The following is a 19,600-nucleotide window of genomic DNA, read 5'->3' as shown; positions in this document are numbered from 1 at the left end:
GTAATCAACACAGCCCAGAATCAGATTTTGGGAGGAATTCTTAATAAGGCACTCCCAGGGTGATAGGAAAAAGCCTGGGGCTGGTCGCCATGATGAGAGGAGTTTCGCTCATGCGAAGAACCCAAGGGGCAAGAGTTGGGGTGCACAGGTGCTCGGATCAAAAGAGGCTACTCCTCTGCCCCTTTGAATTTAGAGGATTACACAACAGAAGTGTATACATCTCTCCAGAGGGTCAGCTTTCACAGGATCCTTTAATCGTTCCAAATTGGCACTGAGTCCCATCTTAGTTATTCATGTGTGTTCTCGAGTTTCTCCCTTGAAGTTCCCAGGCAAACCTGGGGCTCTGTTCAAGATGAGTCACTAAGGAGCTCTAAGGGGTTTCCCTAAAGGGCAGGACTGAGTCAGTCCTGCCCTCAGCAAGGGATGCTGAGAACAGCTAGCTGTAGGGTGTTTATCCTTGAGTCAACACAGCCTGAGAAATTTTAGGGGTCATGAATGGAAGGGGGCATAAATACCCAATGAAGGTGCCTAAATCATCAAAGCGTTGGCATTTTGGATGTGCTCCATTAATAGTAATGTATGGATAAGATTCCCCCCTCACCCCACGCCAAGGATATTCTTAGATAAGTAGAATTAGCATTATCCTTGGTTTTTTATAGTAATGAAGAATTTGCAAAGACTAGATCTGTAAACTCTGCTGCCATGCATATTGCCTAATATCAGTCTCTGATACAGACAACAGAAACCCAAAATGAACTAGCTTTTAAACAAAAGAAATTATTGGTTTGTCTAACTGAAATCTCTAAAGAGAGTGCAGGCATGGCTGGATCCAGGGGCTCAACCAGTCATCAGGATTTGATTTCTCTCTGGGTCAGTTCTGCTTCCTTGTGTGAGGATTTCACTCTTGAGCAGTCTCCTATCACATGATGGACCCTTAGCAGCTCCAGATTTACACTTTTCTTGCTTCAAATCTAGGAGAAAGAAATTATTTCCAATAGCTTCAAGAAAGATCCTGATGTTAAGTCTCTTCTCAGCCTATTGGCCAAGTCCCAAAAGCAAATATTTAAAAAAATCACTTCCACTATAGTAATGGTCTCAGCTAGACTCAACAGGAGAGAAATAGACCTCATGTCTCTATGGGAGAATGTCAGTGTTGCATTATAAAAAGAGAATGTGCACTGAGATCTCATGTTGAGCCATCTGAAAAAAAATATAGTCTGCAGGGCACGGAACTGGTGTGCACATCAAAATTTGAGAAGCCCAGCACAACACCAATGTTAGGCTCACTACTTATTTGATATTTGCTTTCCAAAGTTCCAAGTGTATACCTCAATCAAAGAAATGATACGTCATTTGTGTCATATAAATAATAAGAAATATAGGATATTTTCTAAGTAATGTCCTATTTTCACTCATCTGGTCAACCAGTGAACAAAGAGTCTCTATTATGGTCAAGGCATGATCACAGATGCTAGGAATAGAGTGATAAACAGGATAAGACAGGCCCCGATTTTGTAAGGCATCCTCCACCCTTTAAGGTGTCAAGGATCCAGAACCTCTTCACAGAAGACCCAAAGGGTCCTAGGGGTCTCCCAGCTCAGCCCCCTGGAATTCTCCAATAAATTTGAGAAGGGATCTGCCTTCCTTTGAAATTCTTTGCTGGGCTAGCCTTAGTCCCCGAAGAGGATTTTGGTCAAAAAAGGACCCAAATCATCTCATGGTGTAGACATCTGAGAGAAAGTGATTGGCAGAAGCCAATCCTGATGCAAGGTTACCCTGGAGTCTTTCCTGTCCTCTGAGAGGACAGAAGCTGTAACAGACACCACCTCCCCACGACCACCACATCGCCACCCTCCTAAGTGTTCTCACCTGGGAGCTGCTTGCCCGTGGGCAAAGGCAGGCTCCTGAAAACAACGACTAGGTCAGGACTCGTCCAGATGCATATAATCCACCCCAATGCAAAATCTGTAAGAAACAAAATGTATCAGTTTTCATAACTTAAAGGTCCAAGGGCACCTGGATTATTCAGGAACGCTAGACCCTGGAGTTCAAACACTGCCTCCCTACCTTCAGATCGCTCTCGCTCTCTCTCTCCATCCATCCATCCAGCTCCATCACTTTCCAACTCTCAGGTTTATTCCTGTTCGCACTTTAGCCTTCTTCTCCATCCCAGATGTGGCTTCCTCCATGTAGTCAGGAAAAGAAGCCCCAAGAAGCACAAAGTGTATTGTCTTTACTGTTCCTCATCCCAGAGGAACAGGGACCCTCCCTGTCTCAGGATCCATACCTATGCCTAATGAGAATTCTGATTGGCCCTGATTGGGGCATATGCCCGCCCCCCGCCCAGCCTGGGGAAGGGCAGAGCCACCATTGGAGCAAGGGAGGGGCGACTTTACCTAAGGAAAACTGAGTAGCTGTTATCCAAGGAAGAGAAAAGAAATGCTGGCCAGGCAAAAAAACGAGAATCCCCACATTACCCATCAACCACTTGGGCCTGGGCCAAAGGCAAGAACGTAAGGGCTAAGTGTATGTCCTCCTGGGACCAAGATTTCATTGCAAATGGCAGTTGCATGAACCCCTCCTCCTATACCTCTTCCCAATGTGCACATCCTACCCAGCTTGCCTGACTTAATCCAAATGCCACCACCTCTGCGAGGCCTCACGTCATTTCACCAGATCAAGAGAGATCACCCCACCCACAGTTATCAAACACTTCAGTTCAGTTCAGTTCAGTCACTCAGTCATGTCTGACTCTTTGCGACCCCATGGACTGCAGCATGCCAGGCTTCCCTGTCCATCACCAGCTCCCGGAGCTTGCTCAACCTCATATCTGTCAAGTCGGTGATACTATCCAACCATCTCATCCTCTGTCATCCCCTTCTCCTCCTAACTTCAATTTTTCCCAACATCAGGGTCTTTTCTAAGGAGTCAGTTCTTTGCATCAGGTGGCCAAAGTATCAGAGCTTCAGCTTCAACATCAGTCCTTCCAATGAATATTCAGGACTAATTTCCTTTAGGATTGACTGGTTTGATCTCCTTGCAGTTCAACAGACTCTCAACAGTCTTATCTCACACCACAGTCTTCTCCAGCACCACACTACATACCAAGTACTATGCTAATCTCCCCTAATCCTCACATCTCCATGAGATAAACACTATTATTGCCCCTATATTAGTTTGCTAGGGCTGCCACAACAAAGTACCCCAAACCATGTAGCTTAAACAACAGAAATGTATTATCTCACAGTTCTGGAGACTAGAGGTCTAAAATCAAGATGTTAAGTTGGTTTCTTCTGAGGGCTACGAGGAAGAATCTGACCCATGTCTCTCCCCTAGGCTGTGGTAGCCGCAGGATTCCTTGGCATGTAGATAGCACTCTCCTTGTGTCTCCACATCGTCTTCCTCCCAACCTGTCTGTCTTTGTGCCCCAATTTTTCCTTTACATAAGAACATCAGTCATACTGGCTTAGGACTCACTGTTATAACCTCATCTTAACTTGATCATCAGCAAAGATTTGTTGTTGTTTGGTTTTTTTTTTTCAAATAAGGTCACATTCACAGGTACCGGGGGCTAGGACTTTAACATCCTTGTGGACATAGTTCAATCCATAAAATAGCCTCCCATTTTTACATGAGGAAACTGAGTCTTGGAGGATTCTGTGCCAGAGTTATATACCTGTGAAGGCAGCCTCTGTGCAAAGGTTTGGGATCTGAACAACTCCACTCGGTCTCTTTTCTCATCCTTCTCCAGAAATCTCATCCCTCTTCAACACTGTTTACCTTGTAATCACTATTCCCTGGATTTGTGTGTAATTTTGCACCACGCTTCCAGACTCTAAGCTCCTTAACAATAGGAGTTTATCATATTTATTTCTGTTTGCCCAGCCAACCTACCAAGACTTAATCTTTATCACTCAGGTAAATAGAGATGGACATCAAGGTGAGGATCTAAACTGAGCACTGTTCGTCATAGATCATTTCACTGATGAACCAGGTAAGTCTTGACAAGTTCATTTTTTAAAGCTTTTTCATTGGTCTGTCTGACTTCATTTTTTCATCAAATTTTTAATAAGCCCCTCCTATGAGTCAGGCACAGTGCTAGGCACTGAGGAAACAGATAAATCAGACTAAGTCCACACCCTTTGAGAGCTAAGAACCTGGTGGACAAGACAGATAAGTCAATAAATCATTGTAGTACAATGTCTCGAAATACAAGCTGTCTTGATGTCAGGAGTTCTTAGAAAAGCAATGAAGGCAGGCAAGCTTGGACTTGTACAACTTCTAAGAAGTTGGAAAAGAGACCCTACAAATCAGAGACCATCTTAAAACCGAATTTTAGTATAAGAGAAAACCAACAAATAATCTCCGTCCTCCTGTTGCTGCAGAGGGCCACACTGGACAAACAGTGTATAAGAAACTGCCCAGAAGCTAGCTTTAGTCTAAGCCAGTATACCAGAGAAAAACCTCACATGGGCTCCAAATCTAGGCAGACCTAGGTTTAAATCCAGGCTCTGCTACCCCTTTTGTTGTTCAGTCGCTAAGTTGTGTCCGACTCTTTGCGACTCCATGAACTCATGTCCATTGAGTCCATGATGCTATCTCACCATCTCATCCTCTGCTGCCCCCTTCTCCTTTCGCTTTCAATCTTTCCCAGCATCAGGACCTGCTCTTTTTAAATATATCTAACATAAAATTTCCCATTTTGACCATTTTAGATGTACAGCTCAGTGGCATTGAGCCTGTTCACATTGTTTTGCAACCATTACCACCATCCATCTCTAGAACTTTTTCATCTTCCCAAACTGAAACTCAGCACTCGTTAAATAAGAATTCCTCCTTCACACCTCTGTTTACCACCCCTGGCCACCACTGTTCTACTTTCTGTTTTTATGAATCTGACAATTTTAAGTACTACATATGAGTAGAATCCTACTGTATTTGTCCTTTTGTGACTAACTGATTTCGCTTAGCATGATATCCTCAAGGTTCATCTTCATGTTTCATGGTTGTAGCGTGGATCTGAATTTCACTCCCTGGCCATTTCTTTTCAAGTTCAAGTCCATCTCTTGTTCCTTCCCTCAATTTCTGTCACCCTCTCCTCAAAATGGAAACATGGAGACACAATAATGTACAAGACAGTGACTACATTAAAATACACACACACAAAAGTTTTTCTCCTGATTACAAATGTATTCTTTCCTATGCCACATTTGGTGATGGCTCCAAATTCTGAAGTCTTCATCATCACCCACTGCCCTTTTGAGGAGGGATGTGTTTCCCACAGAAAATGGTTTTGTTTAGCTATGCATCCCATTGGGTGTGGCAGGGCTGAAGCAACAGGCAGCTTCTAAACAATGTTTACTGCAATCGACACCATTGCATAGCCATAAATCTACATTCACCCAGTCACCTATCTTTCTCTGAATCCGAAGTTGAAAACACTCTCCTGCTCTTCTCAGCTGGGTCGTAAATTTTTCCTTAATCCTAGATATTCGAAAGGAAAGTTTTATGGGTTTTGAAGTCACTCCTTTGTGCTAATAAGTTTGGCCTGTCCTGCCCCATCACCACCCCTCCACCAAATCCCCAGCCCCAACCCCAAGCCCAACCAGTGACCTCTCAGTCACCAGTTCCCAGGCTTGGCTCTGGGAGGCTCACTCCAGGCGGTGGAGAGGTGCCCTATCCAAGTTGCTACCATCAAAAAGCTCTGCAATGGCATTTGTAGCACTGGAAAACTAGAAATAACCAAAACATCAAACACAAGGATATTGGTTAAATAAATTATAGCACACACATTAGACAGACTAGGATGGAAGTCATTAACATAATGCTAAAAAAAAAAGATATGCAAAAGCTTTTAAGTTTAATTAGATCCCATCTGTTTATTTCTACTTTTGTTTCTTTGGCTTTAGGAGACAGATCTAAAAAAATCATTGCTAAAATATATGTCAAAAGAGTGTTCTGCACATGTTCTCTTTTAGGAGTTTTATGGCTTCAGGTCTTATTTTGAGTTTATTTTTATATATAGTATGAGAAGATGTTCTGATCTCATTCCTTTACATGTAGCTGTGCATTTTTCTAAGAACCACTTGTTGAAGGACTGTGTTTTCTCTATTGTATATTCTTTCCTCCTTTGTCATAGACTAATTGACCATAAATGGGTGGGTGTATTTCTGTCTATTCTGTTCCACTGATTCATGTGTCTGTTTTTGTGCCAGAGCTATGCTGTTTTAATTACTGTACTTTGTAATATAGTCTGAAGTCAGAAAGTGTGATTCCTTCAGCTTTGTTTTTTTATCTCAAGATTGCTTTGGCAATTCCAGATCTTTTGTGGTTCCATATACATTTGGGGACTACTTGTTCTAATTCTGTGAAAAATGTCATGAGTATTTTGATAGGAATTACATTAAATCTATAGATTGCTTTAGGTAGTATGGACATTTTAACAGTATTAATTCTTCTAATCCATGAACACAGATATTTTTCCATTTCTTTGGATCATTGTCAATTTCCTTCACCAATGTTTTATACTTTTCAGAGTATAGGTCTTTCATTTCCTTGGTTAAGTTTATTCCTAGGTATTTTATTCTTTCTAATGTGATTTTAAATAGAATTGTTTTCTTGCTTTCTCTTTCTGATAATTCATTATTAGTGCATAGAAAAGCAACAGATATTTATATAGTAATCTTATACACTGTTGGTGGCAATGTGAATTGGTACAGTCACTATGGAAAACAGTATGGAGGTTTCTCAACAAACAAAAACTAGAATTACCATATGAGGCAGCAATCCCACTTCTAGAAATATATCTGAAGAAAGTGAAAACACTAATTCATAAAGATATGTTCACTCTAATATTCATAGCAGCATCATTTACAACAGCCAAGATATGGAAGCAACCTAAGTTTTCATCAACAGATGGATGGATAATAAGATGTGATGTGTACATACAATGGAATATTAGTCATTAAAAAATGAAATCCTGCCATTTGCAACAATGTGGATGGACTTAGAGGGTATTATGCTTAGCAAAGTAAGTCAGATGGAGAAAGATGAATACTCTGTTATCATTTATATGTAGACTCTAAACAATAAAATGATTGTATGTAACAAGACAGACTCACATAGAGAGCAAACTAGTGGTTATTAGTGGGGAGAAGGATGGCAGAGGGGCAAGTTAGGGATATAGGAGTAAGAGACACATATTTTATACTATGTATAAAATAAATAATCCATAAGGATACATTGAACAGTACAGAGAAATAGCTTATTAATGGGTTAGCCCAAAGGTTCATTTGTATTTTTCCAACACCTTACAGAAAACCCAAATGAACATTTTGACCTACCCAATATTTTGCAATAACTTTAAATGGAGTATAGTCTATAAAAATATTGAATCACTATGTTATACACCTGAAACTGACATAATATTATGAATGATACTTCAACTTGAAAATAACAATAAAACATGGACAGATATTCAGAATAATCCTCATGTGTGTGTGTGTGCATGTCCCTTAACTACAGAATTACTTAACTGTGGGATCACCATAACATTTCCTTTTTATGGATTTGCCTGCACTTTCTGCAAAGAATACATATTAATTTCTACATTTGGTCCCTAGACCTGTCATGAAAAATGACCACAAGCTTCCTGGCTTACCACAATAGCAATCTATTTTCTCACAGTTCCAGCGGTCAGAAGTCTGAAATCAACTGTCGGCAGAACCACATTCCTTCCAAAGGCTCCCTGGATGGTAGGCTTCTTCCAGCTTCAAGTGGCCATTGATGTTTCTCGTCTTGAGTCCACATCAACCCACTCTCTGCCTCCATCTCCTCGCCCTCACCTCTTCTGTGTGTCTGGCCCTAGAAGCCTTCTCTCTTATAAGGATACATGTGATCACACTCAGACAATCCAGGATAAACTCTTACTGTCAAGATCCTGAATGGAATCACATTTTATTCACTCTTAACCATATAAGGTAATAGTCACAGCTTCTAGGAATTACAATGTGGACATATTTGGGAGGAGCTACCTTCCAGTTCACTACACTTTATAATCAACAAAAAGAAATCTTATGTTTTCCTTTTAGATACTTGGTGTTGGAGAAGACTCTTGAGAGTCCCTTGGACTGCAAGGAGATCAAAGCAGTCAATTAAAACAATTTTAAAAATTGCATTAAAAAAATAAACATCAACCTCAAACTAAACACAACAGGGTACAAACAAAGTTCAAGGTATGAGGCAGCGTGAAGCAGTGACCAAACGCTTCTCCACACACGTCCAGGAAATTACTGCCACAGCACTGAGAAATTAGTGATGCCAGATCTGACTTTTAAAAAGAAATTGGTAATCTGGGTTTGCCTATACATTTTCTGATTTTCAAATAAGGCAACTAATTCACAGTAAGAAACAAAACACCACTTCAAACACAAGCAACAAAAATGTGTGTGTGTGCAAACCAAACAATAACACTGCTGTAGGCCCCACTGGTCCATGCACTCCATCTTGTGAGGAGAACTCTGTCTTCAGAAGGAAAGGTGGTGGGGTAGATCACTCCCCTATATCTGTGGGGCCCTCTAGGAATCTCCATCTCCTAAACAGTAGGAAGTATTAATAGAAGGGCCATCAAAGGTCCATATAGTCAAAGTTATGGTTTTTCCAGTAGACATGTATGGATCTGAGAGTTGAACCGTTAAACCATAAAAAAGGCTGAGTGCTCAAGAATTGATGCTTTTGAACACTGGTGCTGGAGAAGACTCTCAAGAGTACCTTGGACAGCAAAGAGATCAAACCAGTCGATCTTAAAGGAAATCAACTCTGAATATTCATTGGAAGGACTGATGTTGAAGCTGAAACTCTAATACTCTGGCCACCTAATGTGAACAGCCCACTCATTAGAAAAGACCCTGACCCTGGGAAAGATTGAAGGCAGGAGGAGAAGGGGATGACAGAGGATGAGATGGTTGGATGGCATCACCAACTCAATTGACATGAGTTTGAGCTCCAGGAGCTGGTGATGGACAAGGAAGTCTGGCATGCTGCAGTCCATGGGGACAGAAAGAGTCGGACACAACTGGGCGACTAAACTGAACTGAACACACTCACTAATTTATGCATTGCTTTGGCCCAGAACCCAGTGGCTGATTCATGATGGACACAAAGTAAATATTTGTTGAGGGGATGAATAAACAGCCCAGAGTAGGAACTACATTCAGGATGAGAAATCATAGATGATTTCTTTCCTTTTATTTTTTCCTTTGTTATTTTTTCTTACTATAACTTTCAGATGCCATTAAAAGCTATTTCTGTCTTTCTTTACCCATATTCAAATAGCTGTACCTCTAAATTTAGGATGCTAAGACCTTCCTATAGCCCCATATTATAGTACAGAAGGAGGGGAGTCAAGTTTTCTTGTCTTGAGCTCCATCTTAAGAGGCTGAACAAGTGAAGAGCTTGCATCCCTTCCATCCTATCTTCTAACAGTTTCTCTTCAGCAGCCACCCCAAAGCAACATGGAGCCAGAGACTGATATGTTCAGAAAGGCTCTCTCCTATCATTTTGCCCTTCTCCCTCCTGGTACAGGGAACCCTGACGGGATCCACATCCACAGACTTGGCACTGAGAGTGGGTATAGTACCTAGTCTTCTACCTGAGAATTCCTTTAGTCCTATGCACCACTTAAACCCATCTGAGCTAATAACATTGAACCTCTGCAGAGTCTAGCTCAAGAATAGTAAATAGTTGTGCCTATGCTCTGCCCCATCACCCCAAGCACCCTCCCTCCCCAACTCCAACCCCCCCCCCAACACACACACAGAAAGCATTGCTGATAGGTTGAGGCACTCTTTACACACTGCATCGGATCCTTCTAAACACAACTCCCCAGGCAGTCATAGCCATCAGTCCAATCTGGTATGCGAGATAAAAGCCATTTTTCATCCCTCATCTAGTCTATGCTAGAGAATATATCTTTATCATCAACAAATGTTTATTGACTTCCTAATGTGCACAAAGGCTTACAACCTAGATATGAATTCAGGAAAGCCTCAAAGAAAAAGAGATACAAGACAATGCCAGGTAGCCCGTGCTAAAGGCCAAACACATGATGGATTGACTTGCTGGAGGAACTTAGATGTTGCTGGAGACACATGAGAGCTTCAAGAAGGCTACTGGAGAAAATTAAGACTGTAAGGAATCATTGAAGGAAAAATGGGATCTAGGTAAGTGAAAAAACATGGAGAGAAAAATTCCAGCTTCAAGAAAAATGTGATCAAGAGCTCAGGAACAGACAGGAATACATGGGGTACTTTTGGGAAATGGAGAACAAACCCACTTAGCTAATACCAAGTCATTCAGGTGACATTCAATTCAAATGCCACTTCCTGGATGAGGTCTTTCTGGATTACACCAGTGAAAACAGGGATTTTGTTTTCTTCATGGACCCCCAGACTGTGAGTTCTATAGGACAGGGACCTTGCTTATTCACCTCAGTGTTCCCAGTTACTAAAAGAGAGCCTGGCACACAGTAGTTGCTCAGAAAATATTTACTGGATAAATGAATGAACCAAGGGTTCCTGTAGGGGAAGTTATAGGTGCTCAATATGGAGAAATATATGGATTTGATTGTACTGCATCTGAATATCAAACTAAGGACTTGGGCCCACGGAAAAGTATTCCAAAGTGTTTCTCATCTAATCCCATCAAATGTATTAGGTCAAAACAGGATTTTTTTTTTTTTGACCTGGACCATTTTTAAAGTTTTTGTTGAATTTATTACAGTATTTCTTCTGTTTTATGCTTTGGCTTTTTGGCCCCAACACATGTGGGATCTTAGCTCTCCGACCAGGGATCGAACCTGCATGCCCTGCATTGAAGGGTGAAGTCTTAACCACTGGACCACCAGAGAAGTCCCCAAAACAAGAATTCTAGATTGAATGCATTTTTGGATCACTGGGTTAAATAAAGTTGACCATGTTTATTTTCTGCAATTCTTTCTTTCACATCTACTGTATCTTTCCAGGTGGCGCTAGTGGTAAAGAACCCGCCTGCCAATACAAGTAGATTAGATGCGATTCAATCCCTGGGTCAGGAGGATCCCCTCGAGGAGGATACATCAACCCACTTCAGTATTCCTGGCTGGAGAATTCCATGGAAAGAGGAGCCTGGCAAGCTGCAGTCCATAGGATTGCATAGAGTCGGACAAGACTGAAGCAACTTGGCACGCACACACGGTATCTCTGTGGATATTCAAATATTCTCCAAGCATTATCCCATAGCACTCTTCTTTCATTTTCTCTTCTTTATTTTTTTCATTAAAAGCAGCATACTGAATTTAGTGTTTACATTAATGTGAAGACAATTTGGAAAATTGAGCTGTGGAATCTTTAGAGATGCTGGAATGGGAGGTTTCTGCATATGCAATGATATTTTAGGAGGATCAGTGTGGTAGAATAGATTAGGAAAGGAGAGAGGCTTAAAAGAGGGAGCCTCACTGGGGATGATAGCAGGAATCATCCTCTCAAACATATGCCACAAATAGGATGTGCCAGACACAAGAGAGCAAGCACAAAGAAATAAACAAAACAAAGTCTACCCCACCTGGACAGGGTGCGCATATGTTCTGGTTTGTCCAGGACAGTCCCAACTTTTGTCTGTTGTCCCCATACAATTAATAAATAGTACTATGTTTATTCAGGGCTTCCCTGGTGGCTTCCCTGCAGGTAATGAATCTGCCTGCAATGAAGGAGACCTGGGTTTGATCCCTGGGTAAGGAAGTCCCCCTGCAGAAGGAAAGGGCAACCCACTCCAGTATTACTGCCATGTTTATTCTCAAAATTTCCATGGTTTGGATAGTAAACTAATGGCCACTCAATTCATGGAGCTCACATTATGGAAGAGACCATAAGGTGAGCCCATGTGGCACCTTTGTATAAATCAGAATCCCTTTCTGGGTGGACGCAACTTGAATAAAGGCAGTTTTGTGGGAAGATGCGGGCTCTCCCAGGACACTCAGAAGGCAGGGCTCAGGCTAGGTGTTTGTCTCCTCCTGCTTACTGCATGCAGGGGGTTTTGTAAGCTAGGTATGGATTCAAGAACGATTTAAAAAAAAAAACAAAGCACAGGGTGATGCCTAGCCCAGCCCTCGTGGGCAGCGAGCCACCTGCACAACCACCAGTTGGTATCCTGGAGATAATCAGTAAACAAATAAATATACAAGTAAATGCAGTGTTAAGTATTGGAAAGTCCTGTGAAGAAAACTAACATGAAGCAAGGGCATCAAGAGTGAAGGGCAGCCCTAGCACATACTCCAGCGTGCACCACTGGTGTCGTAGCCTGTGGAGAGGGCGCCCCCTGGGGTTGAGCAACTTGGCCACCCAGACATGAGGTGCTTTGTTAGAAAGGATGGTCAGGAAGTCCTCTCTGTGGAGGTGGTGGGTCATTTGTCACTGACTGTAAACGAAGAGGGATAGACAGGAGAGAAATGTCACAGTGGTGTGGAGTCAGTGTGACATGGTGGCCAGCCTTGGGAAGGACTCTGAGGAATGAGTGTTAAAGATGACTTCAGGCTTCCATGCCTGAGCAACTAGGAAAACGCTGGCACTGCTCAAATCAGCCCAGTTTCCTGAGCCTGCCACGAGTGGGTGGTGCAGGGAACACCCCAAGGAAAGAGGCGCAGTCCCTTCTCTTGGGGAGCTGACTGTCATCTTCAGAATTTCCCAACCTGTCTGGTGGAACACTAGCTGGGTATGCTATTAGGTGTTACTAGAAAAAGTTGCTCAAGTTTGAGAAAGACTGGGTTAGGCAAAATTAAAGAGTTTTCTTTATTATACAGATTCTCAGAGATTTTAATATACCCTCAGGTGCTTCATGAATCCAAAGCAGGGAATATAGATGGTAACCTGTCCTGAGTTAGCTGCCCGGAGACATTTTTCTTCGCAAGGTGTTACGGGATACCAGTGTTCCCCTGGGAGGATGGGGGCGGGAGCAGGAACTGTGCTGTATACAAATGCCAAACGGGCCAGAAGAGAAGGCAGAGTCAGATTAGGGTTCAGGAGGAGAGGAGAGACAGTGCTGTCAGAGATAAGGGATCCCCGCCTAGGAGGACAGAGACCCCACATCGGTTGGGGCCCACAGTTGCCATGGTGCAATGGCAACCTCTGAGTCAGGCCCCCTCAGGGCCAAGATTAGCCTCTGACTGATGGGCTAAAAGCAGTTGTGTAACCTCCTTGGGCCTCCACTTACCCTTCTATAAAATGGGGATAAAGATATTGCCCTCCCTCTCCTGGGTGGCACGAGGCGCTGGTAATTACTATTTGGCCAGGTACTGAGGTGCTGATGAGCTCTGTCTGACACATTTCTTCGTGCCTCCTCCAGACGCCGTGCCTCACCTCCCCAGACACAGCCCTGCTGCTCGCTCAGACCTCAGCCACGTCGGGCAAGGCAGCAGGTGTCTCTCTTCTCCGAAGCTCCCGTCAAAACAGGAGACTCGCCTGACCTTCGGCTCCCACCTGGGCATTGTGGAGGTGGGAGGGCCACCTGCCGGCTGCCATTCTGGGGCCCTGCTGCACGTGGGAGGCTGTTCGGGGCCGGGGCACCCCGAGGCGGTGTCGCCGGCCTGGAGGCAGCCATGCTGTATCCTTGTCGCTGAGGAGCCCAGCCAACTGGGGCCTTCTCGGGGCCAAGCAATGACCACATCGGAGGACCAGAGCCCAGCCCAGCCTGGTGGGACAAACGAGCAGAGGTGGGTGCCGCGTGTCTAAGGGTGCAGGGAGAGGAAGGGGCACCTGATGGGAGAGGAGACAGCCCGTGAGCAGGGCTAGCCTTGCTCCAATCCTTCCACCAAGGGTGGAGAAAAGGGCATGCTGAGAAAATTCAGAGGTTCCTATGTATCCACCAAACCTGCAAACCAGACTCTATCACCATGCCTCGGGGGTAGGACAAGCATCCTCATGAAGCACGGGTGGCCTTTTGTAGTTACTTTTCGCTCTTTAGTCTAAGCCGTGAGATTCATTTTTACCCAATTTCATCCAGATAGGAAATGTTGGGGAGTCAGAAAAGCAGCACTTGGCACCCCTAGGTCGAGGCTGTAGTCACTTGAAACAGCTCTGCAGGTGACTAAAATAATGCCTGGCCCTGAGTAGAAGGATGGAAAAGGAGTGGTTGTTGGATCTCCCTGGGTAATTTTGAAATGCCAGTGTGCATCTGCAGGATGGGATCATAATAATATTAAGTTCCTTCAGTTGGCTGGTATCAGGACTCATTCCTGTGTGCTGGGCATTCTCCTGTGGTCCAGTGGTTCACTGTGGTGTGCATCATGCTTATTCATACCGACATGCCTTCTGCAGAAAAGCATCCCATTGGATAGTGGCTCTTACTTTCATCCTCAGCTAAATTCAGCTGCTCTAAAATGTGTAAGAGAGAGCTGAGACCCAAGCAGATGGCAGTCCCCATCTCTAGGCCCATGGCATTGAATGCCAGTTGAAAATCAAGATCTCTTAATTCTTGGAAATGGAGGAGGGGGCACACGGGGTCTAGTTCCAGGGGAGGGACTAAATTAAGGAATGACATCAGGGGCCTGTCTAGCTCAATCTCTAGCCCCTACCTTCTTTAAAAGCCATCAGTGTCTTTAGCCCTAGCGTATTACCAAATGACTTGTCAATGTCAGAGGAGCCATGCAAAGAATATTCAGCACGTCATTAACCTCATTCCAACATGTAATTAGCCTAAAAGGCCTCTTCACTGCCTCCATTCAGCGTTACATCATAAAGAATCAGACATTTTCAGGACACCATGAAGACTTTAAAGAGTTAATTATGGCTCAGTGGAGCCCATCCCCAACAGCCTAAGATCCAGGAATTAAACTGTTTATTTTCAAGTGTCAGTCCTCCAGACAGCATTCACAGTCACTTCCTCCGAGGAACCTGAGACTGACATTGGTTTGGAAGTAGAGCCACCAAAGTATGCAGTGGTGAGTTGGAGGAGGTAATTGAATTCAGGCCTTCCTCCTATTTTGGGCCATGTGTTTTCAGAGATATCATCTGTACAGTCTCAGAGAGAAAAGAGAACCAAGGCGAGCTGGAATTCTACTTACCCTCCTAGTTCCATGGGGCGAATCCAGCTAAAGCCATTTGTAATCTCTGAGCTGGAGAGACCAACAGTGTGTCCAGAGTTCAAAGGGAGTTCAGTCCTAATCTGGATGTTACCATCTAAGCCAATCTAACCATGCAGGCTCTGAGGACATTATTATCAGTCAAGTGTAATTATAGATAAAATAGTTTTATTAATCAGCTTCTTAAGGAGACTGTGTTTATCTGATGGCTGTGCATGGCGTGGGAGGATCTGTGCTGTGTGTGGTGGGTCGCTGGGGAGGACAGGGTGTCTAGGGGAGGGCATGGAAGATATAAGAGAGGGTGTGGTTGGGAGTTGTGTCTAAGACTGTACATGACAGATGGGAGTACAAGCGGTAGAATTTTGCCTGTTCTCCCCTTTATGTTGAATCTGTCATACCTCTTTTCCCCCCCAAAAAATGGACCTTTCTATTTTTCTATTTAGATAAGGTCTCTGGAGCTCCTGATAGCTATCCAACAGCTACCAGGTTTCCCTGATAGCTCAGTTTGTAAAGAATCTGCCTGCAATGCAGGAGACCCCAGTTCGATTCCCGAATCAGGAAGATCCTCTGGAGAAGGGATAGGCTACCCACTCCAGTGTTCTTGGGTTTCCCTTGTGGCTCAGTTGGTAAAGAATCCACCTGCAATGCAGGAGACCTGGGTTTGATCCCTGGGCTGGGAAGATCCCCTGGAGAAGGGAAGGGCTTCCCACTCCAGTATTCTGACCTGGAGAATTCCATGGACTGTATAGTCCATGGGGTCGCAAACAGTCGGACACGACTGAGCGACTTTCACTTTCATGGAGCTCCTAATTGCCAATTCTACCTGCAAGTGCCCTCTTTAGCCACTGTCTGCCACATTTTCAAATCTTACGTCCAAACCTATCTTGGCTTGTCGTCAACCTCTATCACCTTAAACTAGTTTGTAAGTTGCAAGGGCTCCTGAAAGAGTACTGCTCCTTCTGAATATTGTGTGGCCTGACTGGAGTCAACTCTACTCACCTCTGTTCAAAATAAATGAACTCCTCAAGGCCCAATACTAAATGGATCCTCCAGAAAGCCTTCAATTCTGATTTAAACTTGATTAAACATCAGTGGTTTCCTATAGGAAATCAACCCTGAATATTCACTGGAAGGACTGTTGCTGAAACTGAAGGTCCAATACTTTGGTCACCTGATGGAAGAGCCAATTCATTGTAAAAGACACTGATGCTGGGAAAGATTGAAGGCAAAAGGAGAAGGGGGCAGTAGAGGATGAGATGGTTAGATAGCATCATTGACTCAACAGACATGAATTTGAGCAAACTCTGGGAGATAGTGAAGGACAGAGGAGCCTGGCATGCTGCAGACCATGGGGTTGCAAAGAGGTGGATATGACTTAGCAACTAAACAACAATAACAAACATTAGTGGTCAGATGGGTGTAAGGTAACACTTCAAGGCTAGGTTCCCCACGACAGCAAGGGCTGAGCACCTATCCCCATGTGGACCAGGCCCAGAGCCAGCCTGGTCATCTCCACCCTTCCCCCCAGTCTACTCGCAACCTTAAATACTTGGATGGCCTCTCTTAGCACAGCCATGTTCTGCTGGTCGATTGTGCAACTCACCGCTTGTTTTGGCTGGAACACTTGACCCCAGCTGGTTATTTCCTCCCTCAGATGGCCTTGTGCAAAATCTGCCATCTGCCTTAGTGCCGCCTGAACTTTATTCAAAGTGACAGCTACAGCCTGGGGTGGATACAAACACCAAATCAAAGAGACCCTGCGCCTGTTTCCCTCCCATAAAGGCAGGTGGCATCCATTCTCTGCTAGGTACTGCAGAAGGTGAACTTGCCAAAGCCCACCCACAGGGCTTGTGCAGAAAGATGGGAGAGTGAGCCATGGCCAAGTGGCAGAACTGTTGGCCACTCTATAAAATGAGTTGTTGGGATTCTTGGAGCTTCTTTGTTCCCAGAAGGGTGCATGGGGGCTCAGGACAAAAAAGTTTGGGTCAGAGAATGAACATCTTATAAAAGTATAAGATGTATAAAGAAGTGTAAGTGTAAAAGTATATCTTATAACATCTTATAAAAGTATTGCTGTATTTAACATAATTAATAACTGTTGGCCAGATATGCTAGCCTTCACCTAACTCCCAAGGTTAGTACACTTTTGATAGACACCAGGTAAGAGACTGAAAATGAACAAATGGATGGATGAATATCAACTAAGTGCCAGGTGCACACACCTGCATTATTTCAATCAATCTAGTGAATAGCTAACATTATTCTCATTTTCCTGATTAGGAAATTGAGGGGTGGATAAGTTTAATAACAACAGCAGCAGCAGCAAAAATAATAATACAGTAAGAAGTATAACCATCATTTATTGAGTATTTAACAAATGCCAGGCATTGAGCTAAGTACTTCTTGTTTTATATTATTTCATTTAATCCTCACCAAAACTCTATGAAGTAACAATTCATTTATCCAGGTTTTTAGATGAGGAAACTGTGTCTTGGGGAGATAATTATCACTGGCTACAGAGTGATAGCAACAAGCTTTGAACCTCCATCCATCAGATTCAAAACCTAGTGCCCTTTCTTGTTCTTGTTTTCCCTCTGCTACCTTCTTATCTGGCTTTTGCTTTTAGCGACACCACAGTTGTCTGTTTAGTTACTGTATCATTTAAAACTGTTCAGTCAATTTGCACAGCAAAGGAAACCATAAACAAAACGAAAAGACAACCTACAGATTGGGAGAAAATATTTGCAAATGATGCAGCCAACAAGGGATTAATCTCCAGTATATACAAACAGCTCATGCAGCTCAATATCAAAAAAACAAACAACCCTATCAAATAATGGGAAGAAGACCTAAATAGACATTTCTCCAAAGAACACATACAGATGGCCAAGAGGCACATGAAAAGATTCTCAACATCACTAATTATTAGAGAAAAGTAAATCAAAACTACAATGAGATATCACCTCACACCAGTCAGAATGTGTGTTCTTAGTCACTCAGTCATGTCCAACTCTTTGTGACCCCATGGGCTATAGCCTGCCTGTCTCCTCTGTCCATGGGGATTCTCCAGGCAAAAACAATAGAGTGGGTTGCCATGCCCTCCTCCAGGGGATCTTCCCAACACAGGGACTGAACCCAGGTTTCCCTCATTGCAGGTGGATTCTTTACCGTCTGAGCCACCAGGGAAGCCCATGAATACTGGAGTGGGTAGCCTATCCGTTCTCCAGAGGATCTTCCCAACCCAGGAATCGAACTGGGGTCTCATGCATTGCAGGCGGATTTTTTACCAGTTAAGCTACCAGGGAAGCTCTCACTCAGAATAGCCATCATCAAAAAGTCCACAAACAATAAATGCTGGAGAGGGTGTGAAGAAAAGAGAACACTCCTACACTCTTGGTGGGAATGCAAATGGTACAGTCAACTATGGAGAACAGTTTGAAGGTTCCTTTAAAAGCCAAAAATAGAACTATGATATGATCCAGCAATTCCACACCTGGACATATATCTAGAGAAAAACGTACTTTGAAAAGATACATGCACCGCAATGTTTATTCCAGCACCATTTACAACAGCCAAGACATGGAAGCAATCTAAATGTCCATCAACCGAGGAATGGACAAAGAAGATGTGGTACATGTATATAATGGAATGTTGTTGTTGTTTAGTCACTAAGTCGTGTCTGACTCTTTGAGATGTGTGTCTGACTGTAGCCCACCAGGCTCCTCAGTCCACGGGATTTACCAGGCAAGAATACTAGAGTGGGTTGCCATTTTCTTCTCCACAGGATCTTCCCAACTCCGGGATCAAACCCACGTCTCCTGCATTGGCAGGCAGATTCTTTACTGTTTCCTGGCAAGCCCAGTGGAATATTACTCAGCCATAAAAAAGAATGAAATAATGCCATTTGCAGTAATATGAATGGACCTAAAGATTATCATACTATGTGAAGTAAGTCAGACAGAGAATGACAGATATCAGATGATATTGCTTATACAGGGGAATCTAAAAAAAAAAATGATACAAAGAAACTTATTTACAAAGCAGAAACAACTTAGAAAACAAACTTAATGGTTAACAAAGGGGAAGGGAGGAGATAAATTAGGAGTTTGGGATTAACCTATACACACTACTATATATAAAACAGATAACCAACAAGGACTACAGTATAGCAAAAGGAACTCTACTCAATATTCTGCAATAACCTGAAGGGGGAAAGAATTGAAAAGGAGTAGATATATCTGTATATATAACTGAATCACTTTTCTGTTCACTTGAAACTAACATAGCACTGTAAATCAACTATACTCCAATACAAAATAAAAATTAAAAAAGGAAAAGAAATAAAATGTTCAGCCAAGTCCCATATTTCATATTGGTTCTTTGGAACCAAAGGATAACCATTGACTCAGAATGAAACTGAATCCTACCTACCTGCTTTTGTACTTTGAGAGGAATTAAAACATCATTTCATAAAGAGATGAGGGCAAGTGA

General features: G+C 43.2%; 1 long non-coding RNA gene across 1 annotated transcript in view; it reads right to left on the bottom strand.

Moving 5' to 3' along the window:
• Positions 1–234: 234 nt before the first annotated feature.
• The window catches only part of LOC145526312 (uncharacterized), a 45,358-nt gene continuing 25,992 nt past the window's right edge, over positions 235–19,600 (bottom strand). The window contains exons 2-3 of the long non-coding RNA XR_014068841.1: positions 1,870–1,965; positions 235–971 (exon numbers count right to left, since the gene is read on the bottom strand). This is a non-coding gene — a long non-coding RNA (uncharacterized LOC145526312). The remainder of the gene's footprint in view (positions 972–1,869; positions 1,966–19,600) is intronic.

Source organism: Giraffa tippelskirchi, chromosome 11 (assembly GCF_054371585.1).
Source record: "Giraffa tippelskirchi isolate mGirTip1 chromosome 11, T2T-mGirTip1v1.2.pri, whole genome shotgun sequence".
Lineage (NCBI taxonomy): Eukaryota > Metazoa > Chordata > Mammalia > Artiodactyla > Giraffidae > Giraffa > Giraffa tippelskirchi.
Note: the sequence above shows the minus strand (reverse complement) of the source record. Positions and strands in the feature narration are given on the sequence as shown.